This window comes from Heptranchias perlo, chromosome 8 (genome assembly GCF_035084215.1).
Source record: "Heptranchias perlo isolate sHepPer1 chromosome 8, sHepPer1.hap1, whole genome shotgun sequence".
Lineage (NCBI taxonomy): Eukaryota > Metazoa > Chordata > Chondrichthyes > Hexanchiformes > Hexanchidae > Heptranchias > Heptranchias perlo.
In genome coordinates, this window is record NC_090332.1 from 5,693,414 (window position 1) to 5,720,830 (window position 27,417).

At 46.6% G+C, this 27,417-nt stretch overlaps 2 long non-coding RNA genes across 2 annotated transcripts in view; one reads left to right on the plus strand and one right to left on the minus strand.

Annotated features, from left to right (window-relative positions):
• Positions 1–27,417, minus strand: part of LOC137324125 (uncharacterized) — a 163,479-nt gene that overhangs the window by 133,808 nt on the left and 2,254 nt on the right. The gene's annotated exons all lie outside the window — the stretch shown is intronic.
• LOC137324124 (uncharacterized) lies at positions 16,920–24,088 on the plus strand. Its single transcript, XR_010963503.1, has 3 exons — positions 16,920–17,774; positions 21,761–21,844; positions 23,187–24,088. It is a non-coding gene; the product is annotated as an uncharacterized lncRNA (long non-coding RNA).

The following is a 27,417-nucleotide window of genomic DNA, read 5'->3' on the forward strand; positions in this document are numbered from 1 at the left end:
AACTGGACCAGCCATATAAATACTGTGGCTACAAGAGCAGGTCAGAGGCTGGGTATTCTGTGGCAAGTGACTCACCTCCTGACTCCCCAAAGCCTTTCCACCATCTACAAGGCACAAGTCAGGAGTGTGATGGAATACTCTCCACTTGCCTGGATGAGTGCAGCTCCAACAACACTCAAGAAGCTCGACACCATCCAGGACAAAGCAGCCCGCTTGATTGGCACCCCATCCACCACCCTAAACATTCACTCCCTTCACCACCGGCGCACAGTGGCGGCAGTGTGTACCATCCACAGGATGCACTGCAGCAACTCGCCAAGGCTTCTTTGACAGCACCTCCCAAACCTGCGACCTCTACCACCTAGAATGACAAGAGCAGCAGGCACATGGGAACAACACCACCTGCACGTTCCCCTCCAAGTCACACACCATCCCGACTTGGAAATATATCGCTGTTCCTTCATCGTCGCTGGGTCAAAATCCTGGAACTCCCTTCCTAACAGCACTGTGGGAGAACCTTCACCACATGGGCTGCAGCAGTTGAAGAAAGTGGGTCACCACCACCTTCTCAAGGGCAATTAGGGATGGGCAATAAATGCTGGACTTGCCAGCGACGCCCGCATCCCATGAACGAATTAAAAAAATAATATTCTATGCCTCGGCTAATAAAGGAAAGTATTCCATATGCCTTCTTAACCTTCCTTATCTACTTGTCCTGCTACCTTAAGGGATCTGTGGACATGCACTCCAAGGTCCCTCACCTCCTCTACACCTTTCAGTATCCTCCCATTTATTGTGTACTCCCTTGCTTTGTTTGCCTTCCCCAAATGCATTACCTCACATTTCTCTGGATTGAAATCCATTTGCCACTTTTCTGCCCACCTGACCAGTCCATTGATATCTTCCTGCAGCCTACAGCTTGTAGACTACATCAAATACACTACCCTCATCGACCCTCCTTGTTACCTCCTCAAAAAATTCAATCAAGCTAGACAGACATGACCTTCCCTTAACAAATCCACGCCGACTGTCCTTGATTACTCCATGCTTTTCTAAGTGAAGGTTTATCCTGTCCCTCAGAATTGATTTCAATAATTTGCCCACCACCGAAATTAGACTGACCGGCCTGTAATTACTCGGTCTATCCCTCGTTTCTTTTTAAACAACGGTACAACGTTATCAGTCCTCCAATCCTCCGGCACCACGCCTGTATCCAGTGAAGATTGGAAAATGATGGTCAGAGCCTCTGCTATTTTCTCCTTTGCTTCTACCTGGGATACATTTCATCTGGCCCTGGTGATTTATCTACTTTCAAAGATGCTAATCCCCTTAATACTTCCTCTCTCACTAAGTTTATCCCATTCAATATTTCACACTCCTCCTCCTTAACTACAATGTCTGCATTGTCCCTCTCTTTTGTGAGGACAGACGCAAAGTATTCATTAAGAACCATACCCACATCTTCCGCCTCCACACATAGGTTACCTTTTTGGCCTCTAATAGGCTCTACTCTTTCCTTAGTTATCCTCTTGCTCTTAATGTATTTATAAAACAACTTTGGGTTTTCCTTGATTTTACTTGCCAGTATTTTTTCATGCCCTCTCTTTGCTTTCCTAATTTCCTTTTTAATTTTGCCCCTGCACTTTTTATACTCCTCTAGGCTTTCAGCAATATTGAGTTCTCGGTGTCTGACATGAGCTTTCCTTTTTTGCCTCATCTTACCCTGCTCCTTGACATCCAGGGGGCTCTAGATTTGGTAGCCCCACCCTTTTTCTTTGTGGGAACATGTTTACTCTGCACCCCTTCAATCTCCCCCTTGAAGCCTCCCACTGCTCTGACACTGATTTACCTTCAAGTAGCTGTTTCCAGTCCACTTTTGCTAAATCACTTCTCAGTTTAGTAAAATTGGCCTTTCCCCAATTGAGAACTTTAACTCCTGTTCTATCTTTGTCCTTTTCCATTACTATGCTGAAGACAACTATCTTGTGCAAAGTGGCTCCATTCACTTCTAAATATGTGAAGCACTTTGAGAAAGTGACAAAGTGCTATATTAAATACAATTCTTTGATTATTTTAATGCAGGCAATTCATCAGGGTAGCGCAGAGAGACAGAAAATTGAGCTCTCTTCCCTTCTGTTCCAGTGAGTCACACACTAAGGCAATAGCAGCGAATCAATAGATGTTTAATAAAATCATGAGCACTGGTGATGCTCATTCTTTGATTAGTAACAGTGAATGTTTCTCAGTTATTTTAGAGCGCTCTCTGGTTACTTACTCTGTCCACTCTACTGGAAAGAAAGAAAGAAATTAAAGAAGGAAAAAAGAAAGAATGAGGAGAGACAATATAAGCTAAATGGTACATTTTTAAAGGGGGTGCAGGAACAGAGAGACCTGGGGATGTATGTACACAAATCTTTGAAGGTGGCAGGAAAAGTTGAGAAGGCTGTTAAAAAGCATACAGGATGCTGGGCTTTATTAATAGAGGCATAGAGTACAAAAGCAAGGAATTATGCTAAACCCTAATAAAACATTGGTTCGACCTCAGCTGGAGTATTGTGTTCAATTCTAGGCACCGCACTTTAGGAAGGATGTCAAAGGCTTAGAGAGGGTGCAGAAGAGATTTATTTGAATGGTACCAGGGATGAGGGACTTAGGAACATAGGAACAGGAGTAGGCCATTCAGCCCCTCGTGCCTGCTCCGCCATTTGATAAGATCATGGCTGATCTGTGATCTAACTCCATATACCTGCCTTTGGCCCATATCCCTTAATACCTTTGGTTGCCAAAAAGCTATCGATCTTAGATTTAAATTTAGCAATTGAGCTAGTATCAATTGCCATTTGCGGAAGAGAGTTCCAAACTTCTACCACCCTTCAGTTATGTAGAGAGACTGGAGAAGCTGGGATTGTTCTCCTTAGAACAGAGAAGGTTAAGGGGAGGTTTAATAGAGGTGTTCAAAATCATGAGCAGTTTTGATAAAGTAAATAAGGAGAAACTGTTTCCAGTGGCAGAAGGGTCGGTAACTGGAGGACAGATTTAAGGAGATTGACAAAAGAGCCAGAAGCAACATGAGGAAACTTTTTTTACACAGCTAATTGTTATGATCTGGAATGCGCTGCCTGAAAGGGCGGTGGAAGCAGATTCAATAGTAACTTTCAAAAGAATAAATACTTGAAGGGAAAAAATTTACAGGGCTATGGGGATAGAGCGGGGGAGTGGGAATAATTGGGCAGCTCTTTCAAAGAGCCGGTACAGGCACGATGGGCTGAATTTTGTTTTTTCAGTCCTGTTGGCGTGATGGATCCCTCGAGTCGGGTCCTCCCTCTCTGTTAGGCCACTCCAGTGATGGATGGTAAATGATTGTCCTGGTGCAGCTGCGTTGCAGATGAGGTTTGGGGTTGCGGTGGGGTGGCCTCCTTTCTTTTTTTTATTCGTTCACGGGATGTGGGCGTCGCTGGCAAGGCCGGCATTTATTGCCCATCCCTAATTGCCCTTGAGAAGGTGGTGGTGAGCCGCCTTCTTGAACCGCTGCAGTCCGTGTGGTGAAGGTTCTCCCACAATGCTGTTAGGAAGGGAGTTCCAGGATTTTGACCCAGCGACAATGAAGGAACGGCGATATATTTCCAAGTCGGGATGGTGTGTGACTTGGAGGGGAACGTGCAGGTGGTGTTGTTCCCATGCGCCTGCTGCTCTTGTCCTTCTAGGTGGTAGAGGTCGTGGGTTTGGGAGGTGCTGTCGAAGAAGCCTTGGCGAGTTGCTGCAGTGCATCCTGTGGATGGTGCACACTGCAGCCACTGTGCGCCGGTGGTGAAGGGAGTGAATGTTTAGGGTGGTGGATGGGGTGCCAATCAAGCGGGCTGCTTTATCTTGGATGGTGTCGAGCTTCTTGAGTGTTGTTGGAGCTGCACTCATCCAGGCAAGTGGAGAGTATTCCATCACACTCCTGACTTGTGCCTTGTAGATGGTCGAAAGGCTTTGGGGAGTCAGGAGGTGAGTCACTCGCCGCAGAATACCCAGCCTCTGACCTGCTCTCGTAGCCACAGTATTTATATGGCTGGTCCAGTTCAGTTTCTGGTCAATGGTGACCCCCAGGATGTTGATGGTGGGGGATTCGGCGATGGTAATGCCGTTGAATGTCAAGGGGAGGTGGTTAGACTCTCTCTTGTTGGAGATGGTCATTGCCTGACACTTATCTGGCGCGAATGTTACTTGCCACTTATCAGCCCAAGCCTGGATGTTGTCCAGGTCTTGCTGCATGCGGGCTCGGACTGCTTCATTATCTGAGGGGTTGCGAATAGAACTGAACACTGTGCAGTGATCAGCGAACATCCCCATTTCTGACCTTATGATGGAGGGAAGGTCATTGATGAAGCAGCTGAAGATGGATGGGCCTAGGACACTGCCCTGAGGAACTCCTGCAGCAATGCCCTGGGGCTGAGATGCTTGGCCTCCAACAACCACTACCATCTTCCTTTGTGCTAGGTATGACTCCAGCCACTGGAGAGTTTTCCCCCTGATTCCCATTGACTTCAATTTTACTAGGGCTCCTTGGTGCCACACTCGGTCAAATGCTGCCTTGATGTCAAGGGCAGTCACTCTCACCTCACCTCTGGAATTCAGCTCTTTTGTCCATGTTTGGACCAAGGCTGTAATGAGGTCTGGAGCCGAGTGGTCCTGGCGGAACCCAAACTGAGCATCGGTGAGCAGGTTATTGATGAGTAAGTGCCGCTTGATAGCACTGTCGACGACACCTTCCATCACTTTGCTGATGATTGAGAGTAGACTGATGGGGCGGTAATTGGCCGGATTGGATTTGTCTTGCTTTTTGTGGACAGGACATACCTGGGCAATTTTCCACATTGTCGGGTGGATGCCAGTGTTGTAGCTGTACTGGAACAGCTTGGCTCGAGGCGCAGCTAGTTCTGGAGCACAAGTCTTCAGCACTACAGCTGGGATGTTGTCGGGGCCCATAGCCTTTGCTGTATCCAGTGCACTCAGCCGTTTCTTGATATCACGTGGAGTGAATCGAATTGTCCGAAGACTGGCTTCCGTGATGGTGGGGATATCGGGAGGAGGCTGAGATGGATTATCCACTCGGCACTTCTGGCTGAAGATGGTTGCAAACGCTTCAGCCTTGTCTTTTGCACTCACGTGCTGGACTCCGCCATCATTGAGAATGGGGATGTTTGCAGAGCCTCCTCCCGTTAGTTGTTTAATTGTCCACCACCATTCACGACTGGATGTGGCAGGACTGCAGAGCTTTGATCTGATCCATTGGTTGTGGAATCGCTTAGCTCTGTCTATAGCATGTTGCTTCCGCTGTTTAGCATGCATGTAGTCCTGAGTTGTAGCTTCACCAGGTTGGCACCTCATTTTTAGGTACGCCTGGTGCTGCTCCTGGCATGCTCTTCTACACTCCTCATTGAACCAGGGTTGATCCCCTGGCTTGTTGGTAATGGTAGAGTGAGGAATATGCCGGGCCATGAGGTTACAGATTGTGCTGGAATACAATTCTGCTGCTGCTGATGGCCCACAGCGCCTCATGGATGCCCAGTTTTGAGCTGCTAGATCTGTTCTGAATCTATCCCATTTAGCACGGTGGTAGTGCCACACAACACGTTGGATGGTGTCCTCAGTGCGAAGACGGGATTTCATCTCCACGAGGTCTGTGCGGTGGTCACTCCTACCAATACTGTCATGGACAGATGCATTTGCGACAGGTGGATTGGTGAGGACGAGGTCAAGTAAGTTTTTCCCTCGTGTTGGTTCGCTCACCACCTGCCGCAGGCCCAGTCTAGCAGCTATGTCCTTCAGGACTCGGCCAGCTCGGTCAGTCGTGGTGCTACCGAGCCGCTCTTGGTGATGGACATTGAAGTCCCCCACCCAGAGTACATTTTGTGCCCTTGCTACCCTCAGTGCTTCCTCCAAGTGGTGTTCAACATGGAGGAGGACTGATTCATCAGCTGAGGGAGGACGGTAGGTGGTCATCAGCAGGAGGTTTCCTTGCCCATGTTTGACCTGATGCCATGAGATTTCATGGGGTCCAGAGTCAATGTTGAGGACTCCCAGGGCCACTCCCTCCTGACTGTATATCACTGTACCGCCACCTCTGGTGGGTCTGTCCTGCCGGTGGGACAGGACATACCCAGGGATGGTGATGGAAGTGTCTGGGTCGTTGGCTGAAAGATATGATTCTGTGAGTATGGCTATGTCAGGCTGTTGCTTGACTAGTCTGTGGGACAGCTCTCCCAATTTTGGCACAAGTCCCCAGATGTTAGTAAGGAGGACCTTGCAGGGTCGACTGGGCTTGGTGTTTTGCCGTTGTCATGTCCAGTGCCTAGTGGTCCGATGCCGGGTGGTCCGTCCAGTTTTATTCTCCTTATGACTTTTCGTAGCGAGATTTTACAACTGAGTGGCTTGCTAGGCCATTTCAGAGGGCAATTAAGAATCAACCACATTGCTGTGGGTCTGGAGTCACATATAGGCCAGACCGGGTAAGGGCGGCAGGCTTCCTTCCCTCAAGGACATTAGTGAACCAGATGGGTTTTTACGACAATCCGGTAGTTTCATGGCCATCATTACTGATACTAGTATTTTAATTCCAGATTTTTAATTTTTTTTTATTTAATTAATTGAATTTAATTAATTAATTAATTAATTGAATTTAAATTCGCCAGCTGCCGTGGCGGGATTTGAACTCATGACTCTGTGATTTTAGTCCAGGCCTCTGGATTACTAGCCCAGTAACATAACCACTATGCTGTACCTACTATGATGCTTAGAAAGAAAGAAAGAAAGAACTTACATTTCTATAGCACCTTTCATGACCTCAGGATGCCCCAAACCACTTTACAGCCAATAAAGTACTTTTGAAGTGTGGTCACTGTTGCAATTTAGGGAAATGCATAACCAATTTGCACACAGCAAGGTCCCACAAACAGCAATGAGATGAAGATCAGATAATCTGTTTTAGTGATGTTGGATCTGGATTACTAGTCCAGCCTCTGGATTACTAGTCCAGTAACAGAACCACTGCACCACATTTATTTACAAGTCATTAACTTTATTGCCACCTTGGAGAGCGTACTCGAGGGGCTGCCTCCTTGCTGAGCTTCGGTGACATCAATTCCAAGGGAGGGGACCAATGCCGCCCCATTACAAACAGTGGGACCTGCAGCATCAGAGCAGCCTCAGGACCCCTTCCAGAGTCTCCTGACCCCGCATTCAGCCCGGGAACGCAAATTTTCCAATCTGTGGTGGCTCCCAGGCCGCCTTAAAGTTGCGTTCGCCACCCACCCCACTGGCCCCCCCCGAACCTCATCTGCAACGTGGCTGCACCAGGACAATCATTTACCATCACCGGAGTGGCCTAACAGAGAGGGAGGACCCTACTCGAGGGATCCGCCACGCCAACAGGACTGAAAAAACAAAATGTCCTAGAAAGTTCAAGTAAGAGAGTGAAGTACTTTAGACTGAAAGCACACCCCCTTAGATTTTCTGTCCCCTCAAAATATATAAATGGCATTTCTGAGCTGTCTGGTAGATATAAATAAACCTTGGGCAGCAATTCCGTTTGTGAACTTGAGATCAAACTGGAGGCTGAGTGTGTAGCAGGGATTAACCTGGTCGCTTCAGGCTGGGGTGTGATGTACCGGGGTGCGTTATTTGCCTGGTGATCAACTGTGGATTATCACTGGCTCAATTTGCAGCCATTATGTCATCAATCCTTGCGAGTGCAAGTCAATACGGGTCGACTACGTGACTCTCAGTGGCAACCTGCTTCTCCCGTGAGCATCGTTGTTAACTTGCCTTTCCTTACATGTTGGGACAACTTCCCATCTACAGCGGGGAAGTTCGCTCACTAAAGAAAGAACTTGCATTTATATAGCACCTTCCACAACCTCAGAACATCCCAAGACACTTTACAGCCAATGAAGTACTTTGAAAGTAGAGTCACTGGTGTAATGTAGGAAACACGGCAACCAATTTGCGCACAGCAAGATCCCACAAACAGCAATGTGATAATGACCAGATATTTTTTAGTGACGTTGGCTGAGAGATAAATATTGGCCAGGACACCGGGGAGAACTCCCCTGGTCTTCTTCAAAATAGTGCCGTGGGATCTTTTACACCCACCTGAGAGGGCAGACGAGGCCTCAGTTTAACAACTCACCCATTCACAGCACCCCCTCAGTATTGTACTGGAGGGTCAGCCTAGATTATGTGTTCAAGTCTCTAAAGTGGGACTGAAACCCATGACCTTCTAACTCAGAGACAAGGGTGCTTCTCACTGAGGCAATTCAGGCGCAGGTGGTTTGTGATATTCCGCCCGTTTAATCAATGGCGGGAACAGCATGTGCGGCAATCACCCAAAATTCCTGATTTGCGCTCTCAGCACGCTAAGGCTGTCGAAGTGTGAAAGTCACCCTTTATACATATAAAAAATAAAGGGATTTAAGGCTGTAATCTCATCTCGGAGTTCAAATTATATCATAAATTACACGAGAAAGAACGCAAAGGAGTAGAGTTTCTCTCTGCCACTTTCGTAGAGGGACAGATGGAATCTACTATGAATGGCCCAATATGAAGTCAATGGAAATGAAAATGAGGAGAGATGTATAACGGGCGTCTGAATCGATATTGCTCCGTTTTACACTGTCGCCCAAAGTCAAAATTACTCCCCAGAGAAACTGGAGATACGGCTAATCTGAAATAAAAATAGAAAATGCCAAAAATACACAGCAGGTCCTTCAGCCTCTGGAAGTAGAACGGGCAGGGTAAAGCTTGGGGGATAGACCCTTCATCAAAATCAGAAGCTGTGAGATGTGGTTTAATGGAACGGAGCGAGGGGTGGAGGGGAGGAAGACAACTAGTTGGTAAGAATGCCCAAACCGGCTTCTTGAAAAGTTGGAAAAAGATGAAAACTGATTTTTTTAAAAAGTGTGCCGCTCTGCCCCGGTTGGATAGGCTATTTGAACCCTCCGACATCTCTGCGCTCCTCCGATTCTGGCCTCTTGCGCATCCCCGATTTCCTTCGTTCCACCATTGGCGGCCGTGCCTTCAGCTGCCAAGGCCCAAAGCTCTGGAATTCCCTCCCTAAACCTCCCCGCCTCTCTACCTCTCTCTCCTCCTTTAAGACTCTCCCTAAAAAATACCTCTGTGACCAAACTTTTGGTCACCTGTGCTAATATTTCCTTATGTGGCTCAGTGTCAAATTTTGTCTGATAATCGCTCCTGTGAAGCGCCTTGGGACGTTTTACTAAGTTAAAGGCGCTATATAAATGCACGATGTTGTTGTTGTTGTTGTTGATAGGTTAGAGGGAACCGGGCGGCAGTATAGATCTAGTTTAGATGCCAGGAGGTTCTTTCCCCGCAGTGGGTTATCGATCTTTGGAACGAGTTTGCTGTCCTCCTGCAGCGAGTGTGGATTCACTGAAAGTGTTCTGAAGGGAGTTGGACGAGTTCCTGGCTGTGGCTGATATCACAGCAGACAAAAGGTGGGTCGGATATTGGGCGATGTGACTCATGGTCATTGTGGTCTCCTGGAACTCATTTTGGTCACTTCCAGTGGTCGGAGAGGAATTTCCCAGATTTTTTCTTTTCCCTGAATTGGCCTAAGTTTTTTTTTTGCCTCTTCCAGATTAAAAACAAAGAAAAGAGAGGATTTGCATTTTATATGGCACCTTTCACGGCCTCAGGATACCCCAAAGCACTTTACTGTCAGTTAAGTACTTTCTGAAGTGCAGTCACTGTTTCAAGGTAGGAAACACGGCAGCCAATTTGCACACAGCAAGATCCCACAAACAGCAATGTGATAACGACCAGATAACCTGTTTTAGTGATGTTGGTTAAGGGATAAATATTGGGCCAGGACACCGGGGAGAACTCCCCCACTCTTCTTCAAAATAGTGCCATGGGATCTTTTACATCCACCTGAGAGGGCAGACGGGAGCTCGGTTTAAGTTTCATCTGGAAGACGGCACCTCCGACAGTGCAGCACTCCCTCAGTACTGCACTGGGAGTGTCAGCCTGAATTACATGGCTGCTGGTGTGGGTGGGGGCTGTTGGGGAAGTGATGTGCAGTTGCACCATGACTGTGTCACCTAAGTTAGGAGGCACAGTGTGTTGTGTGGATGGGAGCAGGAGCTTCCAAAGGGACAATGACAGACTAGGTGAGTGGGCAAAAGTATGGCAGATGGATTCAATGTGGAGAAGTGTGAGGTCATCCATTTTGGATCCAAGAAAGACAAATCGGAATTTTTTTCTTAATGGGGAGAGACTAAGAGCTGTGGAGGAGTGAAGGGATTTAGGTGTCCGTGTACTCAAGTCACTAAAAGCTAGTGCACAGGTCCAAAAATTAATCAAAAAGGCTATTGGAATGTTGGCCTTTATCTCAAGGGGGCTGGAATTCAAAAGCAAGGAAGTTACGTTTCATTTCAGCAGGGCCTTGGTTAGATTTAGGGTTGCCAACTCTGGTTGGAGGCATTTCTGGAGGTTTGATCACGTGACATTCTAACCACACGACATCTGACCACGGGACATCTGCAAATTGATTGCACCTCTCTCCCTATCTCCTTGGACTCCTATAAACCGCTGATATTCACTCTATAACTACAGCCAGAATCCCCCTGCGCTGCACAAGGTGCCGTCAGGCTCCCCAGTCGATGCCACTTTTAATAGACCCCGGACTCTCTCCCTTATCTCCTTGGACTCTGGTTTGGACTCAGGTTCCGTGTGAAGGTGACAATCCTGGACTGGGAGCCTCAGTCAGAGCCGACCTGTACTTGGACTTCACACAACAAAACCGGCCGGTACAGACCGACCTGAAGCAAACCAAGTGATCACACAGGGCAGCAGGCTCAGTGTTTAGGGCACATCGTCCTAAACTCAGCTCAGCACCAACATTTTCAATCAACTCCCTGGACTGAATAAAGGAGAGTTTTCATAGAATGATAGAAATTAAAGAACAGGGAGAGGCCATTCGGCCCCCAATGTTGGTGCTCTCTCCTGTAACCCCATTTCCCCCACCCAGATCCTTTTATATTCCTCCTTTACAAATATTTATCCCATCCTTTTTTAAACGATGTGCTAGCCTCTGCCTTAATAGCCACTTGTGGTGAAGCATCCCACAGTCTAATAGCCCTCAGTTCCAGAACCTTCCTTCTCCCTTCCCCCCTGGTTCGTCCAGTGAGACTCCTCGGTCTCCGTCCCCTTCTTCCCCATTCGCCCACCAGTGGAAACAATCTTGCACTGTTTAACCACAGTAAGGTCCCCAGGTTTCAGCCCCCCGCCCCCCCCCCACAGGCACTGATCACACCCCGAGTTAGAATCGACCCCACTGAATCTGAATAGTCCCCAGCGTTGTCTTAGCGGCCCCTCCCCCATTATTGAAGAGAGGGCTGTCAACTTCTGGAAGGCCAGTGCGTCTGTCTTGACTTCTCATCTCCTTCTTCCTCCAGCCTGGCTGCGACGTAGATTTTAAAACTTTGTGCACTCACTTTAACTTACGTGTAACGCTCCAGTGTACCTCAAAGCCGGCAAAAATGGTCCAAAAATCCTAAAATACAATTATGCAGAAATGGATTGCATAGCTACACTGCAGAGCAGGGAAAATTATACCCTATTTAAAATATCCCCTACAGGGTAAAATACTTCAGACATAATTATTTTCCACTTACCCAGTAATCCCCCCACCCCTGCACTTAACTTCAACCTCTCCCACTGCAGTGCGGGAGGTATCAATGAGTCGATGTGTTATATTGAAGGATGGAGATATGCATTATGTCAGTACTTCCTACACATGATTGTCTCCTTCAATTATATTTGGTGGAGATGAGCGTGAATGTCAATTCCGGTGAAGGGAAGGAATCGACTTGCCTTTACAAAGCGCCTTTTCATGACCTCACAACGTCCCAAAGTACATTTTTGAAGTGTAATCACTGCTGTAATGTAGGAAACACGGCAGCCAATTTGCGCACAGCAAGATCCCACGGACAACGATGAGGTAAATGACCAGATAATCTGTGACAAGTGATGTTGGTTGAGGGATAAATATTCCCAGGACACCGGGGAGAACTCCCCTGCTCTTCTTCGAAATGGTGCTGTGGGATCTTTTACGTCTACCTGAGGGGGCCTTGGTTTATCGTCTCAGCCAAAAGGCACTGAGCACGTGTCAGCCTAGATTTTGTGCTCAAGTCTCTGGAGTGGGGCTTTGAACCCACAACCTTCTGGCTTCATATCAGAGGGCTACCCAGCGAGCCAGGACGGATACCTATTGCAAAGAAGGGACAGAGAGCAAGCATTACGGTATCCTCTATGCTTCACGGCGGTACGATTTGGCCCATGATAGGGTACAACTGGCACAATCCTGCTGTTGGCGTTGACGATAAGGTTGGCATGAAGTCGACGGCCAAGACCAAAATAGCACAGTAGAAATGATCAGCATAACTGAAATAATTGGCAATGTTGACGCAGCTGGTCAAATGGGTGCAGATGGCAGAGTTGGCATAGCTGGAAGTCTCCGCACAGTATTCAGTTGTCACGGAGGGCACAGCTGGCAGCTTTGTTTCTTTCAGTTATATTTTTTGGCACAAAGTTGTCCTGTTGGCTTTGCGAGCTTAAGTAGTTCTGCGGATTCCCTGACCGCCATTGATGAAACGAGAGTACTTGCGCGTCACAAACGGCCACCTTGGTCAGAGGCAAAGCAGAAAACAACCTTCCGTAGAACTTACAGCACTTCATCTACTTCGTCTAACTCAAAGATGAGAATGTTAAAAAGGCAAGTTCACAAAGTTTTTTTGAAGTGCACTGGTGTGGGTCAGTGACCAGTTTTGGAAGGCAAAGACAAGAATTGTTGAGTTTAAGAACTAGGATTAGTCTTGGTCTGAGCCAGTTTTCAGGTCCAATTTGCACACAGCAAGTTTTCACAAACAGCAATGAGATAACAATCAGATGATCTGTTTTAGTGATGTTGATTGAGGGATAAACGTTGACCAGGACACCAGGGAGAACCCCCCTATTTCTCTTATGAAAAGTGCTGTGGGATCTTTTACATCCACACGAGGGGATAGACATTTAACACCTCATCTGAAAGACAGCACCTTGGACAGTGCAGCACCCCCTTGATAGTGTACTGGAGCATCAGCCTGGACTTTGTGCTCAAGGTCTCTGGAGCAGGACATAAACCCACAATGTCTGAACTCCGAGACAAGAGTGCTACCCACTGTGCCACGGCTGACACTTAGTAGCAGGCAACACAGTGGATGGGTTCCCATTGGCAAAGATAAAAAAGGTAAAAGGACCCGACAGAGATTATGTACTTAAAGTTCTCAGTCTACGTGGAGCTACTCCCAGTAAGAATAACTGAGGTGCACCTCAAGGCCATTTGTTTATCAGTTCCAATCTCTTGGAGCCACAGCAGTGTTACCTGAGGAATGTGACTCGTCAGGGTAAGATAACATAGATTCCAACATTTGATTAAGTTCCCGGAGTGTTCCTCAAACAATTTTTTCCTCGTGCTTGTTGACCTCCTGCAGAACATCAAATAATTTTAAAAAGTGACCAATGCAAACTGAACATGGTGTGTGGGGGCGAACAGGATAAGGGGCTAAACCAAGGGCTTTGGTTACGGTGACACTGAGAAGCCTTGCCCTTTCTTTGTACAACAAGCATCTGCTCTGAACGTGAGTTCAGGTCTCACTTTCCACTTAATGTCCCCTCACCCCCGATGCAATTCTGCAGGAGTTTCTCAGGATAGGAATTCAACAAGGTCTTAACAAGTATTTATTGTCACTAATCTCCATTCTAGGATGGAAACAACATTCCGAGTAATGGGTGACAACAGATGGGAGGCTCTTTCCTGCTTTCTATTGCTCGCCTATTTACTCATCTCTACTTTTTCATTAAGATTCCAGAGGAAAATACCCCTTCTCTTAATGGGTGAGATAATAATACGACACAGGGTCAATTGAAGGAGTGGTTGCTTTGCCACTTTGACTTACACAGGTGCACTCTGAAATGGCCTAGCAAGCCACTCAGTTGTTAGGGACAGGCAATAAATATGTCCTTGCCCATATCCTGATGGACTTTGATGGGTTCAATTGGCCTTTTCTCATATTTTGCTTTCTTATGATCTTGAGTCAATTTTTCACCAGCACACCGCAGAAATATCAAAAAAAATAAAAGTGTCGGTCCCTGCCGTCTTCAAAATTCTGGCCTTATCTCTGGTGGGAACCTCCACGAGAGAATCATTTTGAGGCAGGTGACAAAGGACTGCGGGCAGAGAACATTTCATTTTGCCAGGCCGAGTATAACCAGATCGGTCAGCCGCACGCATTTGAAATCCCTGTCATGTTCTCTCACATTTAAAATCTGAATTCAACTGGTGGGAATTGGAGATTTGTCTGAACAACCCTTCAACAGTCTGGTGCAGTGTTCAGTAGTCTAAAAGCGCCATCGGGTTCGCATGCTAATTTGCTGGATGCGAATCCTTTTGGAATGCTAAATGGCACCAACTCAAGTCAATGCACATAAGCAGCAACTTTGCTGTGACCTCTGTTTGTGTCCCAAAGTAACTCATTGGCCACGAAAGGGACACGAGGGCGATTAACTCCCGAGCCAGGCATGCCCGGACACTATTACTGACTCTACAGCCCTGCTCTTCTCCTCTAAGTGCAGCTGTGGCTCAGTGGGCAGCACTCTTACCTCATCAAGTCATAAATGTTATGGGTTCAAATCCCACTCCTGGATCTTGAGTATATAATCTAGGCTGACACTTCAATGCAGTACTGAGAGAGTGCTACATTGTTGGAGGTGCTGTCTTTTGGATGCGATATTAAACTGAGGTCCTATCTGCCCTCTCAGGTGGAAGCAAAAGGTCCTATAGCACTATTTTGAAGAACAGGGGCATTCTCCTTGGTGTCCTTTGCCAATATTTATCCCTCAACTGACATCAATAAAAAACACAGATGATCTGGTCATTATCACATTGCTGTTTCTGGGACCTGGTTGCTGCATTTCCTACATTACAACTTCAAAAAGTTGACGACACTTCAAAAAGTACTTTGTTGGCCGTAAAGCGCTTTGCGATGTCCTGAGGAATCATAGAATGGTTACAGCATAGAAGGAGGCCACTTGGCCCATCGAGCCCATACTGGCTCTTTGTAAGTAAAAGGCGCTGTCTAAATGCAAGTCTTTTTTGTTCTTTACTACTGTCCTTTAAAGAGTACAGAGGTGGCCAATGGAGATTATTGTTGGTATCAAGAGCTGAAGTAATAAGGAAACGTTAAGGAAGAGGAGATCATTTCTGTGGAAAAGAGGAGTCTTTGAAGTGAACAATTACAGTTTTTAAATTGATCCAGGGAAATTGTTTATTATGATGATGGGCTGAAATACCAGGGGTACATGTCAAAAAATAGGAAGCTGGCAGTAAGAAAGAAAGTCAAACAGAAAAGATGATAGAGTTATAGTGGAATAGGTTTCATGGGAAGACTATTGAAGTGGACAATATAAACGGACTCAAAGTGCATGAGATGTGTTTCTGCGTTGAGAAGGGATTGAGCAATCTAGTGAGAAGATAGGTAGGTGGAACATAGGAGGAGGCCATTCAGCCCCTTGAGCCTGTTCCGTCAGTCAATTAGATCAAGTTGATCTGTATCTTAACTCCATCGACCCGCCTTGGTTCCGTATCCCTTAATACCCTTGCCTAACAAAAATCTATCAATCTTAGTTTTGAAATTTTCAGTTGCCCCCCCAGCCTCAACAGCTTTTTGGGGGAGAGAGTTCCAGATTTCCACTACCCTTTGTGTGAAGAAATGCTTCCCGACGTCACCCCTGAACGGCCCAGCTCTAATTTTAAGGTGATGCCCCCTTGTTCTGGACTCCCTCCACCAGAGAAAATACAATGAGAAAACAGGTAGGTGGGATTGAGATCAATCAAAAAATGACACCGCCTTTGGGTCTACTGGCTTTTTCCTGCTCCTAAAAAATAGTCTTAACTGTAGATGTTGTTCCATTAGAGAATGAAGTAATCCGTCAGTCAACAATGACAGGCTCCAAGAATAAAATAAAAGAGAGGACAGGCTTGTATTTTATGTTGCTCCTTATCCTGTCTCTCAGGAACCTCTCAAAGTACTTGACATACAATGAATTACTTTGAAGTGTATTGACTGTTACATAGGCAAAAAAAAAGATCAACAATTGCATTGGTTGCTGTCAGCTTGGCTCATCTGGTAGAGCTCTCTCAAGTCTAAGTCAACAATAACTTGTATTTGTGTCTTTGACGTAGAAAAAACAACCCAAAGCATTTTACAGAGGCATAATCAAAAAATGGACACCAATTGAAAAGATGGGACGTCTTGGGACGTTTTACTAGGTTAAAGACGCTATATAAATGCAAGTTGTTAAGTTGCTCCTCCGTATGGATGTTCAAGATCTCGTGTGACTAGTTCAAGAAGAGCAGGAGTTCTTCAGCTGTCTTGGCCTACCCCCAAAGGGGGATTAAACGGTCATACACCTCACTGCTGTGCATAAAATGGCTTCTGTGTTTACCCGTGTAACAACAGTGAACTGCACGTAGGGTTGCCAACCCTCCAGGATTGTCCTGGAGTCTCCAGAAATTGAAGATTAATCTCCAGGCCGCTGCTGCGAGCAAACACTGGGGGAGAAAAATTATAAGGGCGTTAAAAAAAATGGTGTGCTTTTTTTAATTAACTTTGTACACTTCTGTTTATTAGTTATAAAAATATTGGTGATTGGGGGGAGAAAATACTGTTTGACTGACAGTGAAGAGTCATCCAATCAGGTAATGAAGAGTCTGTTCGCTTTCTGATTGGCTTGGGAAGGCAGTGAGGCAAGGCATGCCGGGCGACCAATAGCAGGAGAGTGGGGGCGTGGCAGTTGGAGACAGGAGGCCACGTGATGAAACCTCCAGGAATACGTCCAACCAGAGTTGGCAACCCTAGCTGCGCAACGTAATCTGTCACATGTGAAGTGCTTTGGGTTACCCCTGATATAACTGTATGCAAACGAAAGTTTGCTCTTTCCCTGGCACCACACTTAGCAACAGTCGTTTTTGTGGAATATATTTGCATCCACTCCAGCAGAAACCATGTAAGTGAAAGGGTTACCAGGAGAAGCAATCCACTCTGAATGCCGATGAACTGGAAAGGCCAGCCTTTAACAGCAGACGCTGCAGCGCTGCAAACCTTGAAGAACTTGCTTCCTGTCTGTAGTCTGGTCGAGTAATTAGTGCGTCCACAAAGAGTCCGAGGAGGAATTTGCTGTCTCATCTGATTCGAAGCTGGAGGCAGATTTTCTACCTCATGACTTTTGCAGCCGTCTCCTTTGTCACTACGTCTCCTCCTTTTCGTTTCCCCAGAATCTCCTGAGATCCATTAATGTCCCCCCAGGCGCTGCGGTGTCCAGGATATCCTGCTTCCACCTGCCGTAACAGCTGATTTGCAACTCAGTGAGCCGGGAAAAAAAAATCCCAAATTTATATCTACACCCAGCGCAGTCAAACCTTCAATCGGACAAATTTGTGAGAGCCAGCAAAAGCGTTTCTTCTTACCGGGGGTCTTTGACTTAGTAAGGGCTCAGCTCCTCTGCCACTGGAGCAAGACTGTGCTGGACAGAACAACAGCTTGCATTTATATAGCGTCTTTAACGTGGTAAAACGACCCAAGGCGCTTCACAGGCGCGATTATCAGACAAAAACTGACACCGAGCCACAAAAGGAGATATCAGGACAAGCGACCAAAAGCTTGGTCAAAGAGGTGAGAACATAAGAACATAAGAAATAGGAGCAGGAGTAGGCGATACAGCCCCTCGAGCCTGCTCCGCCATTCAATAAGATCATGGCTGATCTTCAACCTCAACTCCACTTTCCTGCCCGATCCCCATGTCTTTTTTAGGCTTTAAGGAGCGACTTAAGGGAGGAGAGAGAGGCGGAGAGGGAATTCCAGAGCTTAGGGCCTAGGCAGCTGAAGGCACGGCCGCCAATGATGGAGTGATGAAAATTGAGGATGCGCAAGAGGCCAGAATTGGAGGAGTGCAGAGATGTCAGAGAGTATACAGTACTCATACTGCACTGTGCCTCCACATCCTACCCACACTGCGCTGTGCGAACATACCCTACCACATGTATAAAGTTACGGGAATACGTGTAGCAATGGATACCCTGCACGTAGAACCATTTTGGCGAGAACGGTTCTGCGTTTGTATCAGGGTTCCTATAAACAGGATAAAAACAGCAAGCCTTCAGTTCATTGCCTCCAGTCCCAGTCGCTCATTCATTCAACAATTCGGTTTAACAAAACCAGGAGCCATTGCTTAACAAAAGGCACCTCATTTCTATTAATGACATCAACCACCTACACACCACTGATAGCTGTACAGTATTCAATAGATTGGCTATATTTAGTGCATTGAACAAAACAACACAGAGCGACGTACTGAGGTGTGAGTGGCTGCTTACAGCCTGTCCTGTCCTGTTGTCTTACCTCAGGCTTTATTAAAGGAAGAACGGGAGTCCAGACACAAATGAGTACATTGAGTCCTCCGCACAGTTCTTGGGGGAGGGGGGAAATGTAACCGCCCAGGATGGTGCAAAATCTTTTTTTTGCACCTTCTCCAGTGTCACTATATCCTTTTTATAATATGGAGACCCGGGCCCTGATATTGATCAGGAATTCGAAATCTTCGCTTAATTACCCACTCCCTCTGTTTCTAGTTTTATAGAGGTTCACGTAAAATTCTGAAACCCGACCCCAGCCCGCCTCAAACGCGCCTACTCTCGGTTTAACTGGGGGGGGGCGGGGGGGTTGGTGGGAGGGGGGGGTTGCAAGTAACCTGCTCTCGAGAGGCGGGTTAGTAATTATAATATGTTAATGAGGCTGCATGCCTCCGATTCTAGCCCTCTGGATTTAATGGCTGCGGACTGGGTTTCCCAGGGCTCAGGAAACCCGGGAGCTATTCAAGGAGATGAGAACGGTTGGATCTGGTGCCTTTCCAGCACTGCTTGCGGACCAGGAAGAGCAGGAACGCTCGTCAAGCTAACCTGTCGCGATCTACCGACTCCTCCCACCCCTGTGATCCAATGCCCCCCTCCCCCGGGATCTCCAGCTCATCCAGCAATCCACTGCCCACCCCCCGAGCTCCAGGCTGACCCCCGATCTCTCCCCCAACCCCCTCCCCCCACGATCTCTACCCCCGCCATCTCTCTCTCTCTCTCTCTCTCTCTCCCTTCCACCCTCCCTCCCTCCTTCCTTTCCGGTCCCCAGCTGCGGCCTCCTACCACAGGCCTTCCTGCCTGACAGCCAGCCAGCCTCTCAATCCGGTCGGCGGCCAGCCGGGAAACGGAGAAAAGAAACTAAAACGAGGTCCTGCCATTAAATTCGGCTGGACCTCCGCATTCCCTGTGCTTCCAGGTTTCCCGGACACTACAAGTCTTCCCCACTCCATCCCCATCTCTCCATAATTATCAGGGCCTGAGTCTGCATATTATAAAAAGGATATAGAGAAGGTGCAAAAAAGACTTACAAGGACAATAACTTTCAGGAAAGACTGAACAGGCTGGGGCACTTTTCTCTAGAAGAGAGAAGACTGAGGGGGTGACCTGATAGAGGTCTTCAAAATTATGAAAGGGTTTGATAGGGTAGAAGTAGAGAAGATGTTTCCACTTGTGGGGGAGTCCAAAACCAGGGGCCATAAATATAAGATAGTCACTGATAAATCCAATAAGAAACTCAGGGGACAATTCTTTACCCAGAGAGCGGTTAGAATGTGGAACTCGCTATCACACGGAGTAGTTGAGGCGAATAGCATAGATGCATTTAAGGGGAAGCTAGATAAACACATGAGGGAGAAAGGAATAGAAGGATATGGTGATAGGGTGAGATGTAGTCGGCTGGGAGGAGGCTCATGTGGAGCATAAACACCGGCATTGACCAGTTGGGCCGAATGGCCTGTTTCCATGCTGTAAATTCTATGTAATTCTATGTACACAGCACTGCCCTGTGTGACTGAGGTTAATTCACAAAAGAAGCAGAGGGGAGAAGAGGAGAATCTTTTATTTTTAAGTGAGATGTTATGATCTGGAATGCACTGCCTGAAAGGGTGGAAGCAGATCAAATAGTAACTTTCAAAAGGGAATTGGATTTATAATTGAAAAGGAAAAAAATTGCAGGGCTATGGGGAAAGAACGGGGGAGTGGGACTAATTGGATTGCTCTATCAAAGAGCCAGCACAGGCATGATGGGCCAAATGGCCTCCTTCTGTGCTGTATGATTCTATGTCACCCATGCCTTTCAGCGCATTGGCGACCTGGTAAAGTTACCTTGCGAGACACTTTAAACCACAATGACACTGCCTCTTTAATATTCCTAATTACGAGCTGCCAGCATTGGAATCACGAGGCACCGCACACCATCAGATATCAGATCCTTTCATACATTTGCGCACTGCCAAAAGAAGCCTCCAAATAAGGTAATAACCATTAACTGCTTCACATGGACCTCTAACTTCCCACCGTTCAATTGGTCTGTGGGTGGCCGTTAATGCACAAGATGTTAATTCATCAAACCCATTGACAGATGTGAAGTCTCTCCTGGGTTTAAGGCAGATAAAATATGAAGTAAAATAGTTTCCACAACACACCGAGGATAGCCGTCCGTGGGAGGCACTCAGAAAGTGTGTTGTTGTTATTGTTGTTGTTGTTGCGAGGGGTGTGTGGGACCGAGGGGGTTTTATATGGTTTCTCTATTAAAGGCGCCTTTCCATCTTGTAAAAGGCCTTTGTGAGACAGAATGCCCCTCAAGGCGTTTCTGGTAATGGTTGGGATTGAAGTGCAGCTGTAAAGACTATCACGAGGGGTCAGAAATAATTTGTATGAAAATGATGCTCAGAGGCAAACTTTTCTTTGGCAGGCTCTTCTTCATCCCATCATCCTCAGTGAATGAAGAGACATCATATCTGGCTCCTCCTTTCACTCTGTTTTTCCCAAAACCTCAACAATGTGGAACTCCTTCCCTCCCCCAGTCTTTCCATCCTCCTGCAATCTACAGGCTTTTAAACCCCGAGCTTGGTATCAGCTAGCCACTGCTCTCCTGGCTGGCCTCCCTCCTTTCACCCTCCATGAACTTGAGCTCAGTCAAAGCTCTGCTGCCCGTATCCTAACTCGCACCAAGTCCTGTTCACTCATTACCCCTGTGCTCGCTGACCTACATTGACTCCCGGTCCGGGAACACCTTGAATTTAAAATTCTCATCCTTGTTTTCAAATCCCTCCATGGCCTCACCCCTCCCTACCTCTGTAACCTCCTCCGGCCCTACAACGCTCCAAGATCTCTGAGCTCTCCAATTCTGGCCTCTTGCCCATCCCCAATTTCCTTTGCTCCACCATTGGCGGCTATGCCTTCAGTTGCCTCGGTCCTAAGCTCTGGAGTTTCCTCCCTAAACCTCTCTGCCTCTCTATCTCTCTCTCCTTTAAGTCGCTCCTTAAAACCTACCTCTTCAATCAGGCTTTTGGTCACCTGTCCTAATATCTCCTTACATGGCTCGGTGTCAATTTTTGTCTGATAACGCACCTATGAAGCGCCTTAGGATGTTTTACTATGTTAAAGGCGCTATATAAATGCAAGTTGCTGTTATCATTACGTCTTTTATTTTAAATTATTTGCTAATACCTCACAGCGTAATTTTGTCTGTTATCTCCCTTGTTCCTCAGCCTTTCTCTGTGATTTGAAACACTTGTGTTTTCACAGGTTTTAATAAGTGAGCCTGAATTGGGAGCATCTCATTTAGGAGCAAGTTGGACACAGGATGAGGAGAGGAAAGTCTATATCAGTGTGAGTATTGTCACCACTGTGTCAGCCAATGAATTGGAGGCAGGGGCGGGACTTGTGGCTTTAATTTGTAGAGTCTCCGAACTCATGACCGAAACTACAGCAAAGTCTCCCAATAAAAGCAGGATTATTTCTTCAGCAAAATGCAGTGAGTGGAGGATAGTCACATAATCAATCCCAGTTACTTACAACAGTGCGGTCTCCAGGCCTGATTGACAGGAGAATTATCCAATCACCTCCATTCTGGCCAAGTCTTGGGGTGTCACTCCATGAAGCCATTATATTCACCCATCAAAACCATAGTGGCTGTGGAACATTTTTCTGGAAGTTGGTCTCTGGCTACAGTTACTCAGCTATGAGGAGAGCCGGGAACTGAATAGTTTTCCTGAGGCAGCAACTGCGACCACAGAGCTGGCTGCGATGAATGCGCACTTGTAAAGGCCGGCCTTTCAGCTTAGCGTTGCCAACTCTGGTTGGACGTATTCCTGGTGGTTTCACCACATGGCCTCCTGCCTCCAACCGCACCCCACCCCTCCACACATCCCCCTCCCCGGCCATTGGTCCATCCTCACGGTTCATGGTCTTCCCATGGCCAATCAGGAAGCGAACAGACTCTTTGTTACCCAATTGGATGATTCTTGACTGTCAATCAAACAGCCTTTTTTCCCACTTTCCCTATCTCAAATATTTTTATAACTAGTAAGTGAAAGTGTTCAAAGAAAATGAAAGAAAAATTTTTGTTTTTTAATTCCCCTATGATTTTTCTCCCAGGTGTTGCTCCCAGCTGTGTCTTGGAGATTAATCTTCAATTACTGGAGACTCCAGGCCAATCCTGGAGAGTTGGCAACCCTACTTTCAACTGAGGCCACTGCACTCATCGGGGGAATAATCTCAGTCAATACGGGGAGGTGTTGCCCATCTCCAAGTCTGTACAAAAATAAATTGTACAGTTTGATTCTGTGTCCCCCCTATACAAGTGGGCCAATTGAGTGAGCACTATGATGGCAGTTATACTGTCACTGAGGCAGGTCAAAGATCACCCAGTGCGAGTTAACTCAAGCTGGTGCCATTGCTTCCCAAAGTCGCTAATGAAGTACCTTTGTAGTGTAATCCCGGGAAGCATGACGGCCAATTTGCCCACAGCAAGGTCCTACAAACTGCAACAAAATAAATGACCAGATAATCTGATTTAGTGATGTTGGTTGAGGGATAAATATTGGCCAGGACACCGGGGAGAACTCCCCTGCTCTTCTTCGATTAGTACTTAGCATTTAAACCTCAGGTTTGCCATCAACTAACCATTAATCCTTGTTTAATCTTCTCTCTCCTCTCTTCTCTGAGTCAGAAGGTTGCGGGTTCAAGCCCCACTCCAGGACTTCAACACATAATGTGAGCTGACGCTACATTGCCATTCTGAGGGAGTGCTGCATTGTCAGAGGTGCCACCTATCGGGTGAGACATTAAACCGAGGACCCGTCTGCCTGTTCAAGTGGATGTAAAAGACCTCACTGCACTTTGTTGAGAAGAAGAGCAAGGGAGTTCTCCCCGGTGTCCTGGGCCAACATTTATCCCTCAACCAGCATCACTAAAAAAACAGATGATCTGGTCATTATCTCGTTGCTGTTTGCGGGACCTTGCTGTGCGCAAGATTGGCTGCCATGTTTGCCTACAAAACAACATTACTTCATTTCAAAACTAAATCATTGGCTGTGAAGCACTTTGGGACATCCTTAGGATATGAAAGTGCCCCTATAAATGCAAGTTCTTTCTTTCTTTCCTACCTTGGTGGTGTCTGGGATTATATGCCTTTGCCCTCCACCTAGGTTCCTCAGGATTGGCACTGGTGCAGTCGTCAAGATGATGTCACTGCATCATACATTTACAGACAAGCAGAAAAAGTTTGCCAACTCTTTTGTGTGAGTGAAGACAATGCCTCCCTAATTCCACTCCTCCTGGCCAGTTTCCTCTATTGAAGATGAGCGTGTTCAACAGGTCGTGACGGGTGAGCTCTTTGAAGGAATTTAACAAAGGATTGCTGGCCCCAGTACAAGACTGGAATGCATGCACATTGATACCTTATACCAGCACTAGGACTCCTCACCAACCCTCGGCTTTTTAATTACACTTATGCTGCTGTCACTAAACTTATTATTAATATTGTACCTAGCAATTTATGTTATTAATACCGAATTGCCATTCAAAATAAAGGCAAATCTGAGTGGTACTAATTACATTTTTATTACACTACATTAAAGAACCATAAATAACAGCGAGTCCAAACTACCCGTGTCTTGTTAAGTACCAGCTGACTTGAGTTGGGCACCTCTGCCCAGCCTGATTGAGTGACCCCACCCCATCCTGCCCACCCCCACCAAAGTGAACCCAACTCAAGGCAATTAAAGGTTCAGTGGATAAATGTGCTGTGGAGCTCAGACATATAGAGTATGGCAACCTCAGGTTCAATTCCAGCTCTGTCCTGTGTTAACACATCTAAACTGTGGGACAACAGGAAACCAAACAATCGGTTTCAGAGGCTTTGGTTTGGGGGTGGGGAGGGAACTAACCAGGGCTCCTCCTCCGAATTGTCATCCATTGATTCATGCTGAAAAGTGCGAACATAGGAACAAGAGGAGACCATTCAGCCCCTCGAGCCTGTTCCGCCATTGAATTAGATCATGTCTGACATGTATCTTAACTCCATCAGCCCCCCTTGGCTCCATAACCCTTGATACTCTTACCTAACAAAAATCCATCAATCTCAGTTTTGAAATTTTCTAATGACCCCCCAGCCTCAACAGCCTTTTGGGATAGAGAATTCCAGATCTCCACCAGCTTACCACTAGCACCCCTGAATGATCCAGCTCTAATTTTAAGGTTATGCCCCCTTGTTCTGGACTCCCCCACCAGAGGAAATAATTTCTCTCTACTGACCCTATCAAATCCTTTAATCATCTTAAACACCTCAATTAGATCACCCCTTAATCTTCTATACTCAAGAGAATACAAGCCTCGTCTGTGCAATCTGTCCTCATAATTTAACCCTTTTAGCCCTGGTATTGGGTGAGAACAAGATTGAGGTTCAGTAGTGACACCTGCTTGCCTCCCCGCTCCGTGCAGTCTGTTAACAATCACTATTTAGGCGCCCACATCAGGTCTGGTCATTTGGACAAGGTACTGGGGAGCAATAGCTGCCTGTGGAACTCTACCCAAGCAAGGAGTCAATGCCTTCAGGAGAGATGGGGAGACAATTGGAGAGAGGCAAAATGGCATAAATGGTTATATAGAAGCTTGGTTAGAGCACACTTGGAGTACATAGGAAACATAGGAACAGGAGTAGGCCATTCAGCCCCTCGTGCCTGCTCCGCCATTTGATAAGATCATGGCTGATCTGTGATCTAGCTCCATATACCTGCCTTTGGCCCATATCCCTTAATACCTTTGGTTACCAAAAAGCTATCTATCTCACATTTAAATTTAGCGATTGAGCTAGTATCAATTGCCGTTTGCGGAAGAGAGTTCCAAACTTCTACCACCCTTTGTGTGTAGAAATGTTTTCTAATCTCACTCCTGAAAGGTCTGGCTCTAATTTTTAGACTGTGCCCCCTACTCCTAAAATCCCCAACCAGCGGAAATAGTTTCTCTCTATCCACCCTATCTGTTCCCCTTAATATCTTATAAACTTCGATCAGATCACCCCTTAACCTTCTAAACTCTAGAGAATACAACCCCAATTTGTGTAATCTCTCCTCGTAACTTAATCCTTGAAGTCCGGGTATCATTCTAGTAAACCTACGCTGCACTCCCTCCAAAGCCAATATGTCCTTCCGAAGGTGCGGTGCCCAGAACTGCTCACAGTACTCCAGGTGCGGTCTAACCAGCGTTTTGTATAGCTGCAGTATAACTTCTGCCCCCTTGTACTCTAGTCCTCTAGATATAAAGGCCAACATTCCATTAGCCTTCTTGATTATTTTCTGCACCTGTTCATGACACTTAAATGATCTGTGTACCTGAACCCCTAAGTCCCTTGAACAGTTCTGGTCTCCATATTATAAAAAGGATATAGAGGCACTGGAGAAGGTGCAAACAGGATTTACTAGGATGATACCAGAACTGAGAGGCTATACCTATCAGAAAAGATTGAATAGGCTGCAACTCTTTTCTCTAGAGAAGAGAAGACCGAGGGGTGACCTGATAGAGGTCTTTAAGGTTACGAAAGGGTTTGAGAGGGTAGACGTAGAGAAGATGTTTCCACTTGTGGGGGAGACCAGAACCAGGGGCCATAAATATAAGATAGTCACCAATAAATCCAATAGGGAATTCAGGAGAAACGTCTTTACCCAGAGAGTGGTTAGAATGTGGAACTTGCTACCACAAGGAGTAGTTGAGGCAACTAGTATAGGGGAAGCTAGATAAACACATGAGGGAGAAAGGAATAGAAGGATAAGTTGATAGGGTTAGATGAAGGAGAGAGAAGGCTCATGTGGAGCATAAACACCCGTGTGGACCTGTTGGGCCGAATGGCCTGTTTCTGTGTCCCACTGCAGACTTCAGCACATTGCTTTGGCTGTCACTGCGCTGTAGTACTGAGGGAGACGTTAAATTGTAGTCTTGTCTGCCCGTCGTGGTGGTTCTGGTGAATGCCCACCATCCCATGGCACTCTTCAAAGAAAAGCAAAGAGGCGTTCTCCTTGTGTCTCGGTCAACCTTCCCCCCCCCCCCCCACCTCTCAACCAACACCACCAAAAACCGATTAACTGGTCACTCATCTCATTGCCGTTTGTGGGATCTTGCTGTTGAGAAAGGTCACAGCCCCTTCTTTTGAAAAGCGTTTTCACAAAGCCACTCGGCTGTGAAGATGCAATTCTAGTTGTTACTTTGGAGAAAGATGCCATGGTGTCACCTGAGTCTGTCATCCTGTGAAGCGCCTTGGGACGTTTTTACAAGGTTAGTGGCACTATATAAATGCAAGTTGTTGTGCTGACTACACGTCGAAAGTACTTCATTGGTTGTAAAGCGCCTTGGGACGTCCTGAGGCCGTGAAAGATGCTATATAAGTACAAGTTGTTTCTTTCTTTCTTCACTCATTGTACGTGACGTGTTTTGGGACATTTCTGAGACACACAATAAGGAGCTGTATTATTGCAAGTTCGATCATATCCCACTACAGTGTTGTGTGTCAAGATGTCATCGGAATAAGGCACCCAGGCTTGTTTATACAAGGGAGTGCAGCCGAGTCTCCCTCCGCTGGTGTGGTGTTAAAAAAAAGGCCTTTCAGTTCTTTACAACAAATCCTGCGTCACCAAATGCTGGGAGGAGCTGATGAGGGAGGGAAGGGGGAAGTTCTTGGGAGCTGGAACTGAACGGTTACAGTTTGGTGTCCCTTTTGTTAGTGGATGGCCCACTCCATCAATAAATCTTTTCCTCTTATCTGTGAAGTGCTTTCTTTGGGGAGGGGAGGGTGAATTGAAATGAGGCTCCGCTCATTTGGTGCAGCCCTGGGGCCGTGTTACGAGTCCACAAGGGCAGGCTGGGCTCATTCCAGCCCCGTTTACGCTGTAATCGCCCGGTGCTACACA